Source organism: Microtus oregoni, unplaced genomic scaffold (genome assembly GCF_018167655.1).
Source record: "Microtus oregoni isolate MIOR12 unplaced genomic scaffold, Mior012 000011F_ref0000422, whole genome shotgun sequence".
NCBI lineage: Eukaryota > Metazoa > Chordata > Mammalia > Rodentia > Cricetidae > Microtus > Microtus oregoni.
In genome coordinates this window covers 29,891,104-29,914,542 of record NW_024543070.1, presented here as the reverse complement: position 1 = coordinate 29,914,542, position 23,439 = coordinate 29,891,104, and the positions used below count along the sequence as shown (strand labels likewise).

Genomic DNA, 23,439 nt, shown 5'->3' with positions numbered 1-23,439 from the left:
ATATGGTAAAAAACACTGACTGTCATGATTAGTAAAACTCAACATGAAGATCAATGCACATGTAGAAAATGTATAGAAGTTATAGAATACAGAGTGCAAGCTCAGAGTAACAGTGAGGATGACTTTAACTGCATGCTGAGGACTCAACAACTTCTGTGCCTGAAAATAACTATAATGATTCATTGTGTTATATCTAATACTATTTATTAAACATTGTCTTGCCCACTAGTTGATCAAATAAAATCTTCGGTATAATCAAATACTGGAAACTGTCCTCTCCGATACTGGGAACTCACCATAGAACTTAACAGAGCAATATATGATAGAAGAGATATTTTTGAATGTTAGAAAATTCTTCCACTTATTGTTTTTGGCCTTTGCCAATGCTCTCTGAAACCTGACTAAATTGCTCTCTGCCCTTTCACATGGTATTCCTTAATGCATGTGACCACAGCAATCATTAAACTTGGCCATTTCTGAGAACAACAGTATGAAAAGTTAGCCTATCCAATCCTCCCACTTACAGCAGAAGACTTTACTGGAAGAAGCCAACCAACCCCTTGACCAAACTCTCTCCCTTCCATCAGATGTCAATGCATCTGGACACTATGGCCCAGGTAACCAAGCGCTTTTAATTTGCTTCTGTGTTTTAGCATAAGTAATTTGATTTGTGACTTTAGTTTGGAGATGAATAGTATAAAGAAGATTCAGAATGAAAGAACAAGTGTTGTATAGTAGAGACATAGCAAATTTTATCACAGAGTAACTTATTCATCTTTATAATGGGAGAATTAAAAAATAATCCCTGCCAAAGAATCCAACTGAACAACATTCTGGCAAACCTTCACCCATCTAAAGAGGTATTAATATTCTTCCTGGGGATGTTATTGTGTACGATCATAGCATCTCCAGAACTCTTGTTAGTAGCTGTGTCTCAAACAATATGTATGGGTTGCTGTAGTTTGTTGCAGGCCACTGAAGCATTCTGGGAACTTGGTGCATCTGTAGCAGAATCAAATGTATCCCCATGACAAGAATGAATACACTCAGGACTGACAATGGGAACTTAGAAGTTGCCCAAATCAAAGGTGAGAGTCCCCACTCAACCGACCCTTGTCCTCTATGTTGGGATTCTACAGGTCAAGAGAAAGGCTTCTGATTTGATGACAAGCATTTCTTTATTACTTAGAGCACTTTTATAAAACATATTTATATTTGTTACATGTTGGGTTGGGGATGTCACAGCTTGTGTGTGGAGATCAGAGGACAACTCTGTGGAGTCAGTTCTCTCCCTCCACCTCGACACAGATTCTGGGTATAAAACTTAACCCACAGGCTTGTGTGGCAAGGGTCTTCACCTATCAAGCCTTTTCCCTGGCCTCTGCTTGAATGCTATTTGAGTCTATAGGCTTACTGCCTCAGAGGAGGGAACTCGGAACACAGCTTCCCTTCGCTCCAGGCAGGCTTTCCTGGGGAATCATATTTCTTGACTGCATGCTAAGTAGCTTTATCCACAGAGCTTCCACCCTCCCAGAAATGTCACAGCACCACCCTGTTCCTAGCTTGTCATCACTCACCTGGAACCCATGCCTTAAGTAGTGTGCCATCGTTCAGTACAGTCTGTTTCAAAACATCCCTGGGTATTAAGTTCAGCTAGAGCCATGATTGGTGGCTATTTCTGGCAGCATTCTTCTCATCTGGGGACATGGTCAGTCTTTAGTGAGCAAAGGGAATGTGAACACCAATATAGAGTTCAAAGTTTATCATCATCTCAGTGACTCAGGGCATCTCTGCTTGCAGCCACTGGTGCCAGAACTCTTGTTTTTGCTTACATTGATAAATCATGTACCCACCTACTTTGAAGGTTTAACATTAGGAGAATACATTTTTCCAGTTTTAAATTTAATGTTAGAATTCATTAAAATATATGTGCTTATATTCCTATGTTCTTAAAGTATGATGGGAATCTACAAGGATGGCTCTCGATGGGCAGTGGCGTCTCTCCAGTTCCTTAATCTCAAATACAATATGATGAAAGACACTTCAGCTATGTGCTGCTTAATTTGATTCTTATTTATCTTCATTCCCACAAATGGCATGTCTTTAAGAAAATATCTTTATTTTTATTTCTTTGCAAAGAACCTTCAAAAGTATATTAAACTGAAATGTTGGCACCAAAATCACTCATTTCCACAATTTCATTGTCTAGGCTATAGGCCAAAGCATCTGAATTGCATATCATTTTTGTCTTTAAGCATAATTTTTATTACATTATAAAAAAAAAGAAACAGGATTAAGGCCGAGCATGCAGCTCTGTAGGAGCCTAACTTGTGCAAGGCCCTAGAGAAACCATTCCCCAATACCACAAAGGTAACTAAACTGTGATAAAATTCTTAACTTTCTTCTTTGCTCCACTGTTTAAAGCTAATTGCCAATATTAAATCATAATATAATTGTATTCACATTGAATGTTCTGTAATTGCATAATTTGTTGAGTCCACAAACATTCTTAAGTGTTCTCTTCCAATACCTGTAAAACAAAATCAGTTGGTGGGGCTGGAGTGTTGGCCCAGTGGTTAAGTGAACTCGCTCCTCTTGTAGAGGATCAGAACTTAGTTCCCGGTACCAGCATCTGTGTCAGGCAGCTTATGATCGCCTGGAACACCAGCTCTCAGGGAACCAACAGCCTCTTCTGAACTCTATGAACCCCTGCACTCATGTGCACCTACCTGTACATAGATACACACATAATTCAAAAGTAACAAAAGTAAACCTTTAAAAAAAATCAGCTTCTGTCCCCCAAAGCCGAATTGCCAGCATGCCGCTTCTCCACTCTTAGCAGGAGCCTTGGCGCCTGCCTCTTCAGTGTGCGTTCAGATGCTCTCCCCCAATTGTCTGCCTCTCCCCATGGCCAATCTGATTATGGCGGATAAGAGGACAGGGGGAAAACAGATATTTTAAATTCACAAAGAAGCCAAACTCCATCAGAGGAAGTCGTTTCAGGCTCCCTTTGCCAGATCCTAGCCTGTATCCAATTGTTCTACTCATTCTGGAATTCCTAGTAAGCTCTGATGATGTCTACACAGAGATGAAACCTATAAAGAAATAAAGGAGAGGGGGCTAAAAGGCCCACAAAGCTGTGTGGAGCATGGGGGGTTATCACTATTAAAAGGATCTTTTTGTAAGTGCTAGTTATTTTGACAATTTGTAACTTTGTTATCTGAAGTATTGAGAGAATAAACTTATACCATAACTAATAAAATAACGGAAGTGCTGGAGATGGCTCGGGAGTTAAGAGTGCTTACTGCACTAATAGGGCACCCAAAGTTAGCTCCCATTACTCACTGAGGCAGCTCTGTAACTTCAGCTTAGGGGAAATTTGACACCTTTGACCTCTGAGAGTACCATCTACACACTTACGCACATTCACCACACACACACACACACACACACACACACTCAGTTTAAAGTGAAATTTTGAAATGTTTTTCTAAAGACCGTAGATGAAACATGACCATCAGTTCAAAGGGCTGTCTGGACTACAGATTTTCCAGCGTCTCCCAAATCCTACAAGGGAAGCAAATGGCTCTAAAGGATTTTTGTAGTCACTTAAGCATCTCTGGATTTATTTTTGAGCTCAGATCTGTTTAGTCACTGTAGATGTGTACTTGCAACCATCAGGAATAGTCCAGAAATACACAACTTAGTGCCTCACTTCAGAATCAGCAGAGGACATCACGATTTTCATTCCATTTCACCCGGTCTTTGGTCTTCAGCCTAATATGGATATAAAATGTATCTGGCAGCACCGTTTCCAGTGTTCCTGGCGCTTGCCAGAAGGCTTAGCCCTTCACACAAGGAGCTCTTTATTTCAGTAAATACAAAAGGGCGTAATACTCTAAACAACTCGTCACATTCCTTCCAGTGTCCCTTGGACCCAAGAGCATAGTTTAATGTATACTATGCATTTGACTGTGTTTTCAAAGTGGCATTTTTTCTTTTAATTGTTGCCCTTTAGAAGTTCTTTGTACACAGCGCTGAGGTTACAATCCAGCGTAATAACTTTTATCACTTTGACACTGGAAGAGAATACTGTCCTTGCCCAAATTTCTCAAGCTTATTTCTTCCATAAATTTTTTATAACATAACATTCACATTGTTATACTAAGAAGAATAATTTTTATAAAACTGGCCTATAGTTTCTAGATTATGATTGTGGAAGATGTTGACATATTTTTACACTGTGTGGAGATCTTAGCTGAGTGAATGATTTAATTTTCCTCAATGCCTGATGCTATAGTGACCTGGATACAGCCACTACAGTAATGCTCATGACTACTAACAAAATGTGTGTATAGGTCTTTGAGCATGTACATGGTATTGCCAAAGTCTGGAAAGTGCTATTAATCTTACCCTAGAATGGAAGCAAGAAATTGAGAGTTACTGTTGACATGGGGAATATGAAGATTTAGGCTCTGAATTAAATAAAGATATTAAATTCAATAATAGAGCAGACTCTCTCAATTCTATATATGCTGATTCATGTTAAAATCTACTCGTATGTATCTCTAGATGTAGATACGGGGGATTAAACCTCAATGGGTATCAAATGTTGTATCTGTAGTAGATATGTAGGAGGATGACAAAATTATTATAACACAAGAAACGAGCTCTGAGAAAGCAATATCCAGAAGATGTTATAGATGAAAATGGGAGTCTCTTCCATTTCCCGGTATTTTCTGAAAGGCCCTAATAGGAGAAAACTCTAAGAGTGGGAGACCAAAAGCACTCCAAATGCTTCCTCATCTCTGTTGACTTTAAAATCTGATTTATATCATTTACTTATTTCCTATTCCTGTGGTCATTTTGTGAAGAATTGTATCTGATTTGTTCATTATTTTTTTCTAGGAAAATTTCAATCACATACTCTATTAGTTTCAGCTAAATATTAAAAAATTAGCTGGAAAAAGAAACCCCTGCTTCCTATTTTTGCTTTTAAAAGAATCATATGGTCTGTTTTTTTCCCCAGTAAATGATATATGTATTTACTTAGCTGGCAGTTCTTCAAGGGTTGAGTTTCTGGTTCTTGTGGATTTGGGTTGTTTTTTGTTTGTCTGTTTAGTGTCATTTTCAAACAGGATCTCATGATGGAGCCCAGACGTTCCCTGAACTCAGAGTCTCCAGCAGGTCCACAGAGTCCTAGGGCTGTAGCTATGTGACAGCACACTAGTGTGGCTGAGAATTTGAGGTCATGTCTGAGTCTACTTCCTGCTTTCTCAGCAACCCATAACCTTTAATTCTTATGTTAAAAGGTTGTTGTAATGGGCTCTTCATAATGACTCAAATAATGATATAAAATTCTTCATTAGATGATAAATGTTCACACTGAATATTGTACATTACTTGAATTACTGTTAGGTCTGTAATACTCTTAAATGATGGCCTCTAGAATTACCAATAAACTTGCTTTTAGATGAGCAGTTTAAATTTTATATTTTTAAAATTAGAAGGATATAGCTCACATAAACAATAAGAAATTATGTCATATTTTGTACATTATTAGGGATAAAGTTTTATTTTCTATCTAGTGTTAGTTATATAATGCCCATAGTCACTCTTAGGTATTAGGTAAATACCATACATTGACTAGAGGATTATTAATAGCAGTTTCAACTTTTACACAACCTGATTTCCCACAGGTTTTTGTTGTTTGGATTAAGATGCATATCTTAAATTGCTTCTACTTTAAAAGCATTATATCATCAGTTATCATTTTGTAAAAACTATTTTTTTAAAGCATGGTCCATGCATTTAAACTGTCTATTGTTCTCTACAAATCTCCACTTGCAGCTGACAAAGTTAATGATTGAAAGGTCACAGAATTCTGCTAGGATTAAAGATATTTGACTTTTATAGATCAAATGTGACGGTAAGATGAGCTGTACTTAGTCCCCTTTGCAGAAATACACATAGAATACAAAATGGGATGGCATTGTGCCTCTGTGGCTTGTATCCTTAAATTCCAACCTTAGCTAATCCACATGCATGAAAGATTGCAGGTAATAGGGTGTGTTTCCTCCCATACCCAAGTTATCCCTGACCAGCAGGAGGTGTTTCTCCACGCAATAACAGCAACAAAGGCCCTTTCCTTTTAGAATTTTCCCATCTTCTAGGAGTCCAGAGTCCTTTGTTTCTAGTCCAAAATCTAAAGACGAAATTACAGTGAGCGTATATGGAAGCTTCTAGAGGGCCAGGTATAGAGACGGCTGCTACCACCTGTATGCACTGTCCTTTGACTAGAAATGTATCAAAAGTCTTACTGCATGGGAGCCAGGAAAATGAGAGGAAGAGAGCCAGTGGTCCTTCTAATCCTGCTGATTCACTTATTTCTAAAGCGGGGGAAACACCAACGCGTTTGGGACTGGTTTCTACAATTACTTCAGTCACTAAAGCACTTAGAAAACTGATCAGATTCTAATTTTGTACCTAAGTCTGATAGAGCTCACAGCCCCCAAAGAAAGGACTCTACTAAACAGATATATGGATAAATAGATCATTCATTGCACATGGAGTCTAATGTAAGTCATATGAGAGCTTGGCTGGGCCTTTCTGTCTTAGAACAGTTGACTGGTGCCTACTAGATCCTTGACCGTATTACTGAGGTGCACGCCTACATGAATGCATGAGTCTGGAGACAGGGAATCAATTTCATGAACAAAATAGTAAGGGAATTTAAGCTAGCTTGAAGCGAGGGAAAATCTTTCTGACAATAAATCCTGAGGCTTAAGATGGGAGCTGAGCTAGCAAAGAGAAGAGGTGCATGATGGGCAAGTTTTCAGGAGGACAGAACAACATAGCAAAGGGTGTGCTGGGTTTAGTTTGGCACATAAGGAGCATACAAAAGCCAGTGTTGCAGGGACACTGGGGGTCTGAATGTCGATAACGGGAAGGAAGCTAGCAGAGCTGGCAAGGACTTATATGACCAATGTGGCCTCTCAGTCTTCTCTAAAGGCACAAGTGGGAAACCGATAAAAAGCAAAAGAAAGGAAGGGCAATGGGGTCGTGTTTTCCTCCAGCACCAGCTTTATGTGAAGAAGGGGTTGAATTGGGAACTGAGTGAAGGTGGAGGGACTACTCAGGAAACCATTTTAAATATCCAAGTGAGGTGACTAGTACAGTGTGGAGGGGGGAAGGGGAGCAGCAAAGTGACAGCCAGGCAGGCAGGGGGTTGAAACAGACTGTGTAGACCCGGAGAGTGGGGAGAGGCACGCATATGCATGCTCATGCGGCTTTAGGGCTTCTAGTTCCACTCACTGTTCTTCCAAGTGTAGATGCTGCAGACCTGTCAAGACAACGAACATTGCTTCTTCCAGATCCTTTGGGAAGCCGCATCCCCATTCCGGATTAGCGCAACTGCTGGGCATTAGACATTCCTATTGGAGCTACTGTCTTGATTTGTTTCTTTTTTCCTTTGCTAAAGGAAATGAATTAGGGCTGGACATAATTTACACCTGTAAGTACAGCACTTAGAAGGTAGAGGCCCAAAAATCAGCTCATCATAATGTCGGCTACATACAACTTCATGTCAGCTAAATAGTAAGTTTAAGGTCAGCCTGTACTATGTGAAAACTTATCTAAAATATTAAAACTTGACTAAAATATTATTTATTTATCCTATAAATAATAATAACTAAAGTAAATTATGTAAATTCATGATTAGAGTGGAGGATTCTGGAGGCAAATGTCTTTAAAACTGCCTTTAAAATATTTTGTTAAAATTTCATCTTTAATAATGTACTTTTGAGACTGGAGAGATGTCACAGCAGTTAAGAAAAAGTACTGTCCCTGCAAAGGAAGCAGTTTAGTCACCAGCGCCTACTTTGTGGCTCACAGCGGTCTCCAGCCCCAGGGCAGCCAACACCCTAAACTGGCCTCTCTGGACACCTGCAATTATGTGCAACCACATAGAGACACATATATTTTTCAAACATTTAAAAATATATTCATAAAAGCTAAGTTTGGACCATCTTTATATCTTGAGGACATGGTCTTATTGATTCTGCTTAGTTCTTTGCTTTAAGTTTAGGAAGCGATCCATAAAGTGTTCCATTGTTGAAGTCATCCCTGAAGCCAATGCCCTGCTCAGTTCTTCTGATTCACGCTCTGCTGGGGTTTCTCTGGATAGGCTCCCGCCTCCATTCTGCTCTGCCCCCTCTTCCTGTCCTTCACTGGTAGATCTATCTGTTTGTTTTTACTATCCAGAAAGCAGACAGCATCGTGACTCCCTAGGGTAAGTGTTACTTCTATCTACTTATTAGCTCTTAAGAGGGTATGCTCATTTGGGTGAAAGAATATCCTGAGCTCAGAGACGAGCGGAGCTGCTTCTCACAGGTCCACATGCTGCGAAGATCTGGCAGCTTTCCTGGAGGGATGGTAAAGTTGTGGCCAAAGCAATGGTTCCGGCATGTTCCTTCCCTCATTCTACTAAAGATAGAGCCTAATTTCCGGGACTCTCTGCCAAAGACATTTACATGTGTTAAATGTTGTTCCAATTTTAAATAGTTTATGTGAATAATTTTCACCTCAAATGCACTATTTTAGCTACAAAAGAGTAGAGAAAATTCTTTAATTGCCTGTTACACTATAAAGAAAAAAAATACTGTAGAAATAAAGATTTTTATAAAATGTTTTTTATTATTTTTTACAAATAGCTTATGCTTACAATCTTACCTTTCTAATTCTTGACTATTAGGATGCTCCTTCTTTTTTCCTTTCTTGTATACCCCAGATTAATTTTTATTTGCATTCTGATTTAAATTCTTTTTCAGGAATCTTTACAATTCTTTTTTTCCTCCCAGTTCTCTTTAGTCACACAGTCTTCTCACTTCAATATTATGCTGTCTCTTGTCCAACACATAGGATATGAGGAAATCTTAAACTCTCTTTGTCGAACTGACTTCACTCTGTCTCTTGAAGTAGGATATGATATAAACATGGCATTAGTCTGAAGACAAATTTCAATGTTACTTTTACCATTCTGGGCACGTATTTGCATATTTTACTTAACTCCAACTGGACACTTGTCACAGGGCTATAAAAGGGGGCCATTGGGACTGAAGAAATGACTCAGCAGGTGGCTTCTGCTCTACCAGTGGGCCCAGATGCTATTCCCGGAACCCACGCTGTACAGTTCACAACCACCTGTGATTCCAGCTCTAAGTGATCTGGCCTGGTACCCTGTCCTAACCTCTGCCAGCATCCCATACACACAACTAAAACCAGAAATAAACCTTTTAAAAAAGAAACTAAGAAGAGCCCAAGACCTCTGAATAAAGTCACGTGTGCAGACGGACTCCAGAGTCAAATGGCAGGTGCCTTTGTCTTTAAGAGGTCACTGCAACGATCTGTGTCACACTGCTTTCAGGCAACTGGCCCAGAGGATCAAATACCCACTTCCTGAAAACAGTATTACTGAAGAGAAAGCCTTCGCCTTATAACCATCCAGACTTACGGCCAAAAATTAAAGAAGGACCTTTTAAAACATCCAAAGAGTCAGGCGTGCCTTCTATAACAAGGGGCATGTACCAGCTATGTGAATCAGCTCAAGAAAGAGGCTCAGGAGCAAGAGTGTGCTTCCCTTTTGTGGCCTTCCCACACCTGCCTTGAGCCTGCTTTTCCCCTTGGAACATGATCTTTTTATAGCAATGGTGGTAATTAGATCGTGTCCCTTTTAGACACTCTTAGTCATCTTTAGACTTGTATCCAGTATCTCTACCTCAAAATAGAATGAAAATTCAGTTTCTTAGCCTGTGATTTTGCTGTTCATTTTTCTAGAATGGAATGAACCTTCAAGACGCCATCCCAGGCCCTGAAGGCAGTTACTGTGTGTCCATTCTTATGTCCCTTAAGAACAGAAAACCAGTGTGTAGAGTCAGATGCTCAGTTCTGCTGAAATGGTGTTTTCTCTAGTAAAGTAGCTGAAGGAGATATGCCAGCAGAGTAGTTTTCTTACCATAAGATAAGAATTTGCCTCTAAATCATAACGCATACTAGTAATCTATTATAAGCCTAAGAATTCTAAGTCATTTGAGTGTTTATTATTATTTTAAATCTTCTCCTCGTGATACTATTAGAACATCCTCTCATAAAGCCAAGGTGCACCCTTTGCATCTATGATCAGCTTTTAGAAGTTAGTCTGCAATCATCTTTTACATAGGCTTCATACCTTCTTCCAGAATACCCAGTTTGAAGTCATTAGTCAGGTTAGTGTCTAATACTCATCCAATCTGTTTAACTTATTCAGCTATGAATATCCCCAGTGCTGGGGTGGATAGTGGGAATGCAGCAACAGATAGACAAGGTCTCTGACTTCAAAGATCTTCCATAAGCCAGGAAGACTGGTAATATTTAGGTGATTACTACATGATGCAAAAGAAACCTGCAGGATGAAAAAATGACACAGTAAAAAGAGGCACAGCACATCCGGTGGTCTTTTTGCAATAGTGATGTTACCATTGGCACCGAAAGATGAATCGGGCTTGGCTAGAAAGAAGGACTGGAGAAAGACAAAAGCAGAGAGATCACCACCAGAAGAAAAGGCCTGGGTATGTGAGGAGGTGAGAGGAAAGGCTATTCACCGATGAACTGGCAGAGACTCCAGAGGGGTGGAAAGGAGGAAGAAACAGGGACGTCCAGAGGTGCTAAAGCTGAGAGGACTTTGACCTGCAGTCACCTCTGGGATCATTGATGCCTTCTCTTCACCAATCCAGAATCATTCCATCTTAGCTGCGGTCTACATGCATAGGCCTAAACCGCTTGGCAATTATTTCCTTATATCTCCCACCAAGAGTGTGCTCATTCGCTGTCTCCAATTCCTGTTATCAAATCCAGAATGCATTTACTGGTCAGTGTCTTCTCCAAAATCTGTTCATTTATTCCGTCTACAATGGTTATTGTCTTGCAAAATATATGATGCCATGCACCCTAGCTGCTGGGAAGACCTGCTGATGCCTCCCCTGACATAAGCTCCTCTGCATTTCTTCCTCCTCTTAACGTGCAGTGGGTGACAGATACCGTCATCTGTACAATGCCTGGTAGCTTAGTTCTTGCAAGGGTTTGAGCCTAGCTGTACTCTGTTCTAGAGACTGAGAGCCAGTCCCACTTGTTTTCAGCAGGGGTTCTGTTCACACCTCAGTCTAGAAGCTCGAAATAACTAATAAGTATTCCAATACTAAATGTAATCTGCAACTGCATGAGAGTCCCCTTAGTTCGGACATTCTTAATGAGCCCCCGTTGGCAAGACAAATCAACTAAACCACTTGTTTCAAAGTCGTTAAACTCTGATCTAATACAATTTCTCTTAAAAGTCACTAGTTCTTACGGGGTTCACGGGATTAGCCGGAAATGTAATAAATTATAGGGAATCAAAATAAAAGAACAGCTGACACTGGAGAATGCAGAAAAGAAAAAGGCTTGCATTAGTCCAGAATGAGGCGTCCACGGGCCTAGTGCAGCATGCTCTCTGCCATAGCTTAGGGGTGTATTTACTCGTGAGTTTAACATTTCATTGTAATCATGGCAAGTCTAAGAAAATGGAGTAGACTTTTACCAGTCGATGGTAACAGCAAGACCCTCCTTTTCCCTCCCTCCCTCCATGGTCCTCCAGCTCCCTCGCCCTCTCCCTCTTTCCCCGCCTCTTCTTCACCTTGCTTTTACAGTTCTCTGTCTGAATTTATAGCCAGTACCTTCACTAATTGTGTCTGCATTTCCTAGACATGCTCTTCTTGCTTCCAGCAGGTTCTATATTTCATAGTAAGTTTTAGAGTTGAATCCTAATTGCCACCACAGTGACCAGGATACTAGAGGCTTAACCCTCCCCAGTGTATCCTGATCTATATGAAGGACAAGGAAAAGCCACTTCCAGTGAAGGTGTTTTGAAGACCACAGAGGAATCATACTGAAATACCAGGGGTTGTAGAATGGGAAGCGATAGTCTGTGTCTTCCATATGTATTCTTCTGCTGTGGCTGCTGCCCTACACCCAGGGGAGCTCAGCTGATAAACCTGCTAGACATCAAATGAACTATTGGAGGGGTCTCCTCTCTTGTCCATGGCAGACAATTGCTGAAGCCAACATTCAGAGTATTCTTCAAGAGGAAGTGCTGGGAGGATAAGGAGTTCACAAGGAGCCATGGGTTTATTTACAGGTTGGTTTCCCCATAAAACATCTGGTCCCCTGATTTGGTTTTCTCATCCCAGCCAGTCTCCTAGGGGCTCACTGATATTTTCGAATAACTGGTATGATAGAACCTGGTCAAAAGGAAGGGGTTTTTCACTTTAGAAAGGACTTTATTTTTATTTATTTACTTCCTATCTCTTACCCAACTGGTATTCTTAGAGCAATTGCCAGCAATTGCATTCATTATCTATATGAAAATTCCAGACCACTCAAAGAAATCGCAGTTAAAGATGAACAAACACATCTAAAGGAAAGAAATAATAGACTGATGTAGTAGTAGGAGGTTTTTTATTTTTTTCCCGGCAGCTCAGCCCGGAAACAATCACACAGAAACCATATTATTTGCAATAATGTTTGGTCAATAGCTTAAGCGTATTTCTGGCTAACTCTTATATCCTAAATTAGGCCATCTCCATTAATCTATGTATTGCTATGTAACTGTGGCTTATGGGGTAAAGTTCTGGCGTGTGTCTCTTGTGGAGCTACATAGCTACTCTCTGACTCCACCTCCTTTCTCCCAGCATTCAGTTTAGTTCCCCCCCCCACCCTGCCTAGCGCTACTCTACCCTATCACAGGCCCAAAACAGCTTCTTTATTAACCAATGGTGTTCACAGCATACAGATGGGAATCCCACATCAGGCTGGCATTCATGCTCTGGGTCACCCATGCTGTCCTGTCTCGACTCCCCAGGGTACTCACCAAAGAACTTTTCACCCTATATGAAACAATGTTGGATTGTGAAAGCTAACTTCAAATAGCACCATATTCTGAATCTGCACACAGACTTTGGAACTTATTTTCAACATAGCATAATCTATTTTCACTTTGGTGCAGGGGAAAGATGAATATCACCCAGGTTTAGTGAAAATCATTCCAGTCTCTAGGCTCTCTTTACCCCCTCCCAGATCCTCCAGCCTGAAATGATACAGGCTCTACTCCAGCCAGTGTAATTATAGCCAGAAGTTTTACAGCTTTCAAAACTGTGTAGACAAATACCTTTGCACAAATATACAAAGTTCACTGTTCAAACTAAATGATCCATTCTCTGCCTGTTTACCACTCATCAGTGATAGTATATCAATTCACATATACTAAAATTGGAACAATACAGAGAAGATTAGCATGGCCCCTGCGCAAGGATGACATGCAGATTCGTGAAGTGTTCCATATTTTTTTATAAAAAATCCTACTGATTCATGAGCATGTAAGAGTCTTTCATCTTTTGATATCTTCTTCAATTTCTTTTTCAATGTCTTAAAGTTTTTAATCATACAAGTCTTTCACTTGTTTGTTTAGAGTTATCTTAAGATATTTATATTATTTGAGGCTATTGTGAACATCTCTTTTCCTTTTGTTTCTTTATTTTATTTTTTAATTAACGTTTTCATTTATTTTATATACCAATCAGTTTACCCTCCATCCTCTCCTCCCAACCCCTCCCCTTTCCCACCTGTCTACCTTCCCATCTACTCCTTCTCCATCTCCATTCAGAAAGGGACAGGCATCCTATGGACTTATTTGTTTCTGAGTCTGTTTGGCTTTTCATATATAGGAAGATTATTGATTTTTTTGAGATAATTTTGTATCCAGTTAATTTGCTGAAAGTGTTTTATAGCTGTAAGAGTTTCCTGGTGGAAATTTTAGGGTCACACATGTATATTATCATATGATCTACAAATAAAAATACTTTGATTTCTTTCTTCCCCCCCCCCAAAAAAAAGAACTGGATGTATGCAGGAGAAATCAAAGATACGTGCTTATAATCATGGCATTTATGGAATGCCGTAGAGGTGGAGGCAGGAGGATCTCTAGGGCTTGATGACAAATCAGCTTAGCCTACTCTCCAAATTCCAGGCCAATCAGAGTAGGTCCCCAAAATAAACAAAGGTGGATGGCGCCTAAGAAATGGCCTCAAGGCTGCCCTCTCCTCTCACCTCCACGTAAATGTACGCTCATAAGCACTTACACATATAGAATGCATGCATACACACACAAGCAAACGTTTATTCTGTTGGCGTGTGAAGAGAATCTTACAACCTTGCTGTAACAGGGGATCTTGACAAAAATAATCAGTGCTTATCTATACAAAGTAATCAATAGTTTCATTTGTCCTTATTCTCAAACTTGTCAGTTCTTACCTTTTAGACTTTGAATGACCAAATTAGGTGACTTTGCATGCACACACGTATGTGTGTTTGCACTTAGAAGCATGCACACATGTGAGTTAATTTGTCAATGCCTTCTCTTGCTACAGAATTAGATATCTGGTTTGTTCTTGGAAGTAATTCTCTTATCATAGGCTTCTGTCATTAGAAAATTCCTACAATTTTTAAGTTCCTTTCATGCAGATGCCTGTCCTTGTTTCTTTTATCTCATGACATATTTCAGTCATGATTTTACTTCCCCTTTTAGAATTACTAAATGCTAGGCACCAGCACAGACTGAAAGCCTTTGTTGGGTACAGTCTGCCATTTGTTGAAGTTATTCATCCTGGTTAAGCCAGCAATGACCGGGCAGTTTGGATTTTTATAGTCTGCATATTACCATGCTAGAAATCGCATGGTAAAAGAAGGGGGCTTTCCTTATTGAAAAATGCCTAAGAGATATATTATGGGTCCTCTTCTCTTGAAAGCAGCCATTGCTATGAGGCCAGAGAGGAGCAGCCAATGACCACAAACCCCTTCCTGAATGTCAAGCTCAGGGGCCAGTGGGCTCACTTTCCACTCTTCCACTAATCTCATCCAAGCCCCATCAGCTACCTTGAATCTTCCAGGTAGCAAGGCCTTCAACCTTGTAGTTTCTGTTTGTTTCATCCACAGGAGTCTTGTTCTCAGTATGTAAAATCTTAGCGTATACAGGAATTTTATGTGTGTTACATTTCTTGATTATAAATCTACAACAAATAAAAGTCTAATAGTTGTTTTTAAAAAAATCTATTTTTAAACAGTGCTATAACACAGTTCTCTTAAAATATAGTGGAATGAAGCCAAGTATATTCCACATGATCCTTCCATATTTGCAAGACTCTACTCAATATTATTTTAATCCCAGCCCTGAAATCAGCTATTTAGGGGCATTATTATACAAACATTGTGAGTCTGTCTTAGCTGTATTTTCCAGATATGAACACTTTTTTATTACTAAGAAATATTTGTCATTAATTTAGATTTAAATAGTCACAGTCATATACACTTGTCGTCCTAGAATGTCGGAGGTTAATTTGAGAGAACCACAGGTTCTAGAGCAGCCTGGGCTATGTAAGAAATCCCAGGCAAACCTGCACTATATGACCTGTCTTTAAAGTTTTTACTTAGTCTCTGATTCTTTCATTAGCTTTTGGGACCCTACCCCTCACACTGGGTCATCTTGCACTGCCATAATATATGGAGAGGTGCTTAGTCTTACAATAACTTGATATTCCATGTTTTGCTGATATCCATGTGATACCCACCATCTCCTGAGCAGAAATGAAGGAGGAATGGATTCAGGAATATGGGGAAAGGACTGAGAGAAGAAAAAGGAAGATAAACTGTGGCTGGGATGGAAAATAAATTAATTTTTAAAAATGTTTTTATTTAGAAAATCTTTTAAAAAATAAATGTAATATAAGTCAGTAAATTTTCTTTTCAATGTCAAAATGGAAAGGACCTTAAATTGATTACCATAAGAGGGGGAAAAGTATTTTTATTGACATCGGTACTTTATATAAATGTTTATATTTTGCTACTTGTGATGTTTTAATAAAAAATGATAAAAATTTGACAAACCTTTGATATTAACCAGTTAATTAAAAAAAAAAAGACATGTTCTCATAACCTCAAGCGGATATAGTAACTTTCTCATGTCACTCTGTTTGGAGGGGGAACCAGGACTGTAGCAGAGAGATGGGCTGTTCTCCAACAAGTCTCCCAAGAGACCATGGGGTAGTCTCTGAATCTAAAGGCTACAACGATGCTATTTGTCTGTGACAGAGTGGAGACAGTGCGTGGATCTGAATGAACATCTTGGGGAATTCCCTCCTCCTTCCAGCTATGGAAGGAGCCATGTGCTCTGCTACTTTTTTAAAAAAATTGAATTCTCTAACAAGAATGACACCTCTGCCTAGTTATTTGTCTTTTGCCCCTGCTCATGGTAATTAAAATCAAGAGTTAATATTAAAATAAATGAAAGAAATTTAAAGACAGGAGGTAGATGACCTTGGAGCCCCAAACTGACTCCTTTTTTTCCTTCATGACTCCCAAGTCCTCAAGGTACATGCTGAAGAAGATGAGGAAACTGAGTGAGGGGGTTCTAGGACCAAACTAAAGCTGGAAAACTTGGGACTTGCAACATGGGACAGAAGCTGGGCAGTAGTGAGAAGGCAACTGGGGACCTCTGGACACTAAAGAGAGTCAGGACTATGACTGAGTAGCAGTAACACGTGCTACTCAAAACAGCACAATGGAGCAAGTCTGGAAATTATGACTGCTGATTTAAGTAACGAATCAGGTATAGACTTGACTTTTCTGAAGTGTCTCACTAGGCCCGATGTTTAGCACTATGTGAGTGCATAGTGGCCTTAATCAACATAGACAAACCTTTCTCAAGTACCCATGTCTAAAACAGACCTGGGAAGCCAAGCGAGCGTCACCAAGCCATTTCCACAAAGCACACTGCATTCTTTTCTAAGTGCAGGAAGAAGAAAGAGAGTTATTAGAACCCAAACAGCACCGTTGGCTTCTTTGGAAAGTGGTTAAAATGAAATGGGCTGTAGGGCATGCTCCTTCATACTGTGACCTCGAGCTGAGGTCTATTGGCAGTTCACGGTGGCTGTTCCCAATGCAGATGGCACTGCAATCTTCTTTGGTTTAGAGGCTAAGTAGTGCTGAAGCCTATAAGTATTTTAGCACCCACTATTATTTTTCATTTTAATTTAATTTATTGTTTTTTGAGACAGATATAGAAAGGGGAAAGGATGCCATGTGTAGACTATGGCATGCATGTGGAGTTCAGAGGACAATTTTCTGGGATCAATGTTTACCTCGACCATGAGTTCCAGAGGTTGAACACAGGCCATTAGGCTTAGGTGACAACACTTGTACCTATAGATCATCTCACCGACCTTCAGGGCTCACTATTATGGCTGTTCTTCTTAATCTATGCCCACATTCATGCTGTGTGTGTGTGTGTGTGTGTGTGTGTGTGTGTGTGTGTGTGTTAATAAGCACAATAATGAAATCTAATGCCTTCTAAAGCACGACTGCTGAAGATAAAATGTGAGCTATATGGTCTAAGACTTTCTAGAAGCCACGTTTTAAACAACTAAAAAGAAATAGGTGAAATTAATTTAAATAATGTTCTTTATTTAGTCTAGTATGTCAAACATACCATTTCAACATATACAGGATTTTCAGAGCTATCAATGACAGTAGATCTTGTTCAACACTGCATCTGTGAGATCAGATGTAGACTTCACAAGAGATGAAATCTCAATTAAAGCTGGTCCCATTTCAGCTAGCGAGGAGCTGTGGGTTCATCTCCCTAGGTCATGTCTAGCTCTTACCACAGCATTGTTTCATTGTGGTATTTCTACCTTCTGACATTTTGGCTCCTCAACTGCATATGTTTCATTTTACAGAAGAAATCCTTGTGTATAAGTATTTTAATGTAGTTTATAATTCAAACAAATGCATACACATATATAAATGCATGCACAAAATTCAAATGTAGCTATTGATAATCTGTATAGTTCCTTCTAAATAAATGTGGAAAATGAAAGCAAGTACCTCCTCCTGTTGTTTTCAAAAAGTGTGTTTGTGTTTTGCCATGTATCAAGTGATCAGTGTTATCAGAGTCACTGACTCATGACCTCGGGTGGCCATGATGCCCATGGTAACCATTTGACAGAATGCCAAGGATGGCCACCTCCTGCATCTGAAAAGCTGACCTTGTAACAATATCCACACTCTCTGGTTGTTTCTGCTAACATGCTCTCAACTCAAAAACTGTTTTCAAAATAAAAGATAGCCAACATTTTTGCTTCATTAAATTACCCTACAGTGTCCAGGAGGGCAAAACATCAAAGAATGAATATACAATGGAAATGATCCTTGAATGTTGATATTTGAGCTAAAAGTACATAATACTTGGGACGGTGATCTAAGATGACAAGGGTATCCCAATGAAAAAAGCTATCAGGATCCCTATATTACTGTATTACTGAACTAACTTAAGTTCAATTTAGTTTTTGAAACCTGAGAAGTTTATCTCATTTCTACCACACTAAAAATATTTTATTGAAATTAAACTTTGTAACAAAGGATCTAAGATCCTCTCCATTAATTAGTAAGTGCTCAGATACCATTAAATACTTAAAATGGGGATCAAGTTAACAGATAGTGCACTACTTGGTGGGTAAGTTGATCATTGGCACTGAATCTATCTGCTTACTTAGAACTTGGCACGTACCTTCCAGCTGGTTTGAGGAACTGCTGGCCCTGCATTCCAGCTCAGCACATGCTTTAAGAATCTGCTTCTCCTGGTAGCAATATTTCAGAGAAGACATTTCTAGAGAGTTTGTTTTTAGCCTTAGATAAAAGAGATAGCTGGGGCTCTCTGTCGTCTACCTATCTGGCTATAGATTCACACCCCTTCCCCCTGATAATTTCTGCTTTTTAAACCTGATGTGACAGACAGTAGATTCGGGCTAGGAGACTAAGAGAGCCATAAAATTCAGTATTTCCTGTGTTGTTACTAGCCTTATCTAAGAAAATGCTCATGACTGCCTACACACGGGTTTGTAAACCCAACAAACAAGGGCCAAAGTGTCAAGTTTGCATGCAGCGCAGCAGGGGACAAAAGTGTCCTCATGGTTCTGATACTTACAGAGGAAATGTCAAATGCAATTTGGGTCTGGGTCAAATAAGCAAATCCCAATAGCTGACTTTCATCTCTACTCTTCATCTGATAATAAAGCTGATAATCACAAAATCGTATCTTCATCTCAACAATTGATAGTATAGATACCAGGGATCACAGTGAACAGTACCATATGATTCTTTTAATCTTTGGAAACTGAAAATTCAGAGAAAAAAAAAGTCTGGTTTAGAGGTGTGGTAGTAAAAATGTGGGAACTGGGGTATAAGCCACTTGTCCAAAATTTAATAAAGATTAAATCAATGAGAGAAGAGTCACCAGTGAGTACCTCTGTCCTACCTCAGAGCTACCTTCCAGCCATCCACATATGCCCCTTCCTTCTGGAGTAATGTTTTTCTAAATGAAGTCTCCAAGGGTCTTCTAGGGTTGATTGAGTATTTTAATAAAAACCTAACCCAGTATTTTCCTTCTGTATGTGGACATTATCTTGATCACATAAAAGCCCTAGTAAGTGAAAATTTTGAAACCATATTGAAAATTAATGTGTCACAGCCTCTACTTGTAGTCACTATATTATTTACTTCATCAAATATAGATAGGGAAAAAGCAAACAACAACAAAAAAATAACAATGTCTTATCAAATCTTGCAACCTTGATGCACATCGTTTGGTAATTGTGAGGAAATGCAAAGCATGCATGTAATATGTTGCTATATGTTGAAGTGCCATCAATGTCCTCAAGTGTAATTGTTGTGGTGTGTATTATGTCAGACTCCTCTTACAGAAAAACATGCTTCCTTGAAAGACTAACTGGCTGACTAACTATGATTATTCAAACATGGAAATCTGACAAATACTTCATTGGAAATAATTGAAATAAGCTTAATACTTTAGGGGAATAATTAAATGAAAATATTCTGACAATAATAAATTTCAAACTTTCAGTAAATATTAGAAGTTTTGGGGAAACTTGTATCTGTTGCTATAAGCTTGACAGTTTCCCAATTCATTTTGGAAATGCTTTTCTGATGAAAGGGATGATTATATTAACAACAATAATTTTTATTGTTGAAAATGAACTGTGTCAGCATTTGGAATATTTGTAGTTCTGAGAGAACCAATATTTTCCAAATGACAAATACATGATCTTATATAATCATACACACACTAAAACTCTATACAAACTATGTCATCCACTATGGATTTTCATGTAATGAATGAATTATTTAGAGGTCTTTAGCTGCTTTTAGGTTTCATACTATGACTAACTCAAGAAATAATCTGTTACTGAGTTTCTATGAATATTATATCAAAATCAATGGATGGTCCTCAACCCAGGGTCACACCGACAGCCCTAGTTAAACACAGAGGAAGTCTTTAATAAGAGAAGGAGATTTGTTTTGAAGAGAGAGGGTCTACCGGGTTGGAGAGAGATGGGGTGGTAGAGTGTAGTTTATGCTTGCATGAAACTGTCAAAGAGCAAAACTTATTCATAAAATAAACAAGCTTCCTAAAAGGCTGTGAAAATGCTTTGTTCTGAGTTCCTTTCCAGATTGTTGTGATCAAATACCAGAGGGGGAAAAGAACATGTAAAGGGTAAAGGGCTTATTGTGTCTCATAGCTTGAGGGAATTATTCCACCACAGCAGGGAGAGCATGGCAGAAGGAGTGGGAAGCCTGCTAGTTAGTTTGCCTCCACAGTCAGGATGCAGGCAGTAAATGGGCCAGAGCTCAGCAATCCATTTCCGCTAACAAAGCTCTACCTTCTAAAGGCTCCCCCAAACAATCTCCCCAAACACATGAGCCTGTGGAATTCATTTCACAACTCACATTTCTTCATACTTCTTGAGGTAAGAAATGTCCTGCAGTTTCCATTAACCCAGACATTTAGGAGATTTCCAGCTACGGAGAATTGTTTTATACCTCTCCTTGAATTTTTGTTTTGAAAAATATTTGCCTTAGTACTATACTATGTATATAACAATATTTACACATCATATAAATCATATATATGTATTATATTATGCATAGTGATATTTTGTTTATTATCTAATAAATAAAACGTGCCTGTAGATCAGAGAAGCGAAGCAGCCAGCCACTAGAGAGCTCTTATCTCTACCAGATCCTTAGATTGTAACGAAGAGAGTGAGTTCCTGTCTCATCCTGCCTTACATTCCTCTCCAGTGCTGGGATTAAAGGTGTGCACCACTACTGCATGGCCTTTGTAGCTAACTAGTGTGGCTAGCTTTGCACTCTGATCTTCAGAAGAGATTAATTTGTTAGATCATAAACAAAATATCACTGTAATTATGTGTATATAATTATGACTGTTTATGTATTAATTTCTATGTAGCTATTTTATTTATAAATTTTTATTTAGAATAAAATATATTGATAATGACAGCAACGATTTTTGTGAAACTCTTTTATAAATGAAGGGAAAATTTTTCTCTTCATTTTTGAAAAGGAATGGTTTCCTCTGAATCACATGGAAATGATAACTCAGGCCCTGTTTTCCACCAGATGAGAGACTGAGGCATGTGGTACACACAGGCTATTAGTCCAGCCAGAAATATACTTCTGAAGAGCAAGAGCTGAGCACAATTTAAGAATTAATGCTCTTTCATCCTGTGCCTTCCACAAAAGAAGCAGTTCCTTGTCTAAGAAAACACCTACGCATATTCTGTGCGAGGCCCTCTTTCTCCTGAGGACTCCAGATATACATTCATGAGAATCTGGTTTTCCAACAACAAAAGTTGCATCAAATAACTGATTTGTGCACATGTGCTATTTTAGGAGGATGGGCTTTGTGGTTGAATTCCATGTGGTTAACAAAGAGAAATGTTTACAGCTACCTGGAATGCCATGTGCTCAGCACAGTCTTCATTCAGAGTATTCCCAGGCTGCCTGTGAGCATCTGCTCCCTTCTCTTTCTGTCCTCCATTGATGCCACTACTGGAATGAATAAAATGCTTAATGAAACAATATTATTTTCATTTTTGCTTTACACAACTATAACCAGTTTTATGACTGCTTTTTTCCCTTCCTTCCTTTCCCTTCCCTTCTAATTGTTTTGATAGTTACCCAATGGGAAAATCAAAACACAGCTATACTAGGTCAAATTGTAGAACTAATCTCTTCAAAGTATGCTGTGGACGTCTCTGTCCAATGAAGAGACAGAAACTCTGAGCAAGATTTGAAGGTCATATTTTACCAGGAGATTTCAATAGAATGTGTGTTGTGCCTGCATGCAGCTAATTAAAAAATTGTCTTCTAAAAATTAATTAGACTAATCTTTGACACACTAGGACTTAATGTTCAAAATCCAACTTAATTTTCTTTTGGATCGATTTGAGTGGTACTGAGAGGCAGGAGACAAAGGCTGAGGCTGCTTAATTTTTTCCTAATCGACATAAAGTGTGTTAATCTTCCTTCTTTGCCTGGAATTAATTTCAGCATAGGGGTTTCGAGGCCTAATGAGTCCATGGCTATGGGAAGCCTTTGCTGGCACACAGCTCTAGTGTCGCACAGTCTTGCATAAAAGACTTTAATCTGAAGAAAATTCCAGACATATAAATCTGACAATTATATAAGCAAATGAGACTTTCACTAGTTCTATACTCATGTATTACATTAAAACACATAACAGGAGGCTGTACAGATCACTCAGCAGTTAGGATCACTTGCTCTGCAATCATGTAGACCAGAGTTCAGATCCCAGCACCTACTTGACAAGCTGGGCTTCCCTGCAAATGAACGAGGGTCACTGGGGCTTGCTGGCCTCAAGCCTAACCAAGAAACTATGAGCCCCAGAAGGACAAGCAGGGAGCAGTGATGGAAGATGCTTCCTTCTGGCCTCCCCACCCTCAAATAGGCACATGGACCCCTCTCATACACACACCTACACACGGCTCACGCAGCTACATACAAATAAATCGATAAGTAAGCTTATTTTAAATACAAAACGAGGTAATTGGTGTCTCTAACAATGATTTTGAAGAAAATGACCCCTATTTTTTCTGATGTTTTGTTGTTTGGGGATACATAAGTTTTGAACTCCATAAATTTTCTATTACAAAAAGTACTATTATTATGGTAAAATGAGGGTCTTCTACCCTGCTTTCAGATGAAGCAGAAATGTACTGTGCATGAATACGTGTATTAATATAAGGATAAAATAGAGAAGCACACATCTTACATATATTCTGTGCTTTAATAATCTCATAGCACAAAAAGAAAATGTTTGTGTCAAATGTGGGTAGTTCACTAGTAAATAGGAAACAAAAAATTATGTGCATTATAATCCCTCAATGTGACATAAATATGTGTTCTGCATGTATGTGTATG

General features: G+C 39.0%; 1 protein-coding gene and 1 non-coding gene across 28 annotated transcripts in view; both read left to right on the top strand.

The window, feature by feature from the left end:
* Positions 1-23,439, top strand: part of LOC121453642 (dystrobrevin alpha) — a 361,338-nt gene that overhangs the window by 135,874 nt on the left and 202,025 nt on the right. The gene's annotated exons all lie outside the window — the stretch shown is intronic.
* Positions 13,305-13,412, top strand: LOC121453724. Its single transcript, XR_005975046.1, has one exon. It is a non-coding gene; the product is annotated as a U6 spliceosomal RNA (small nuclear RNA).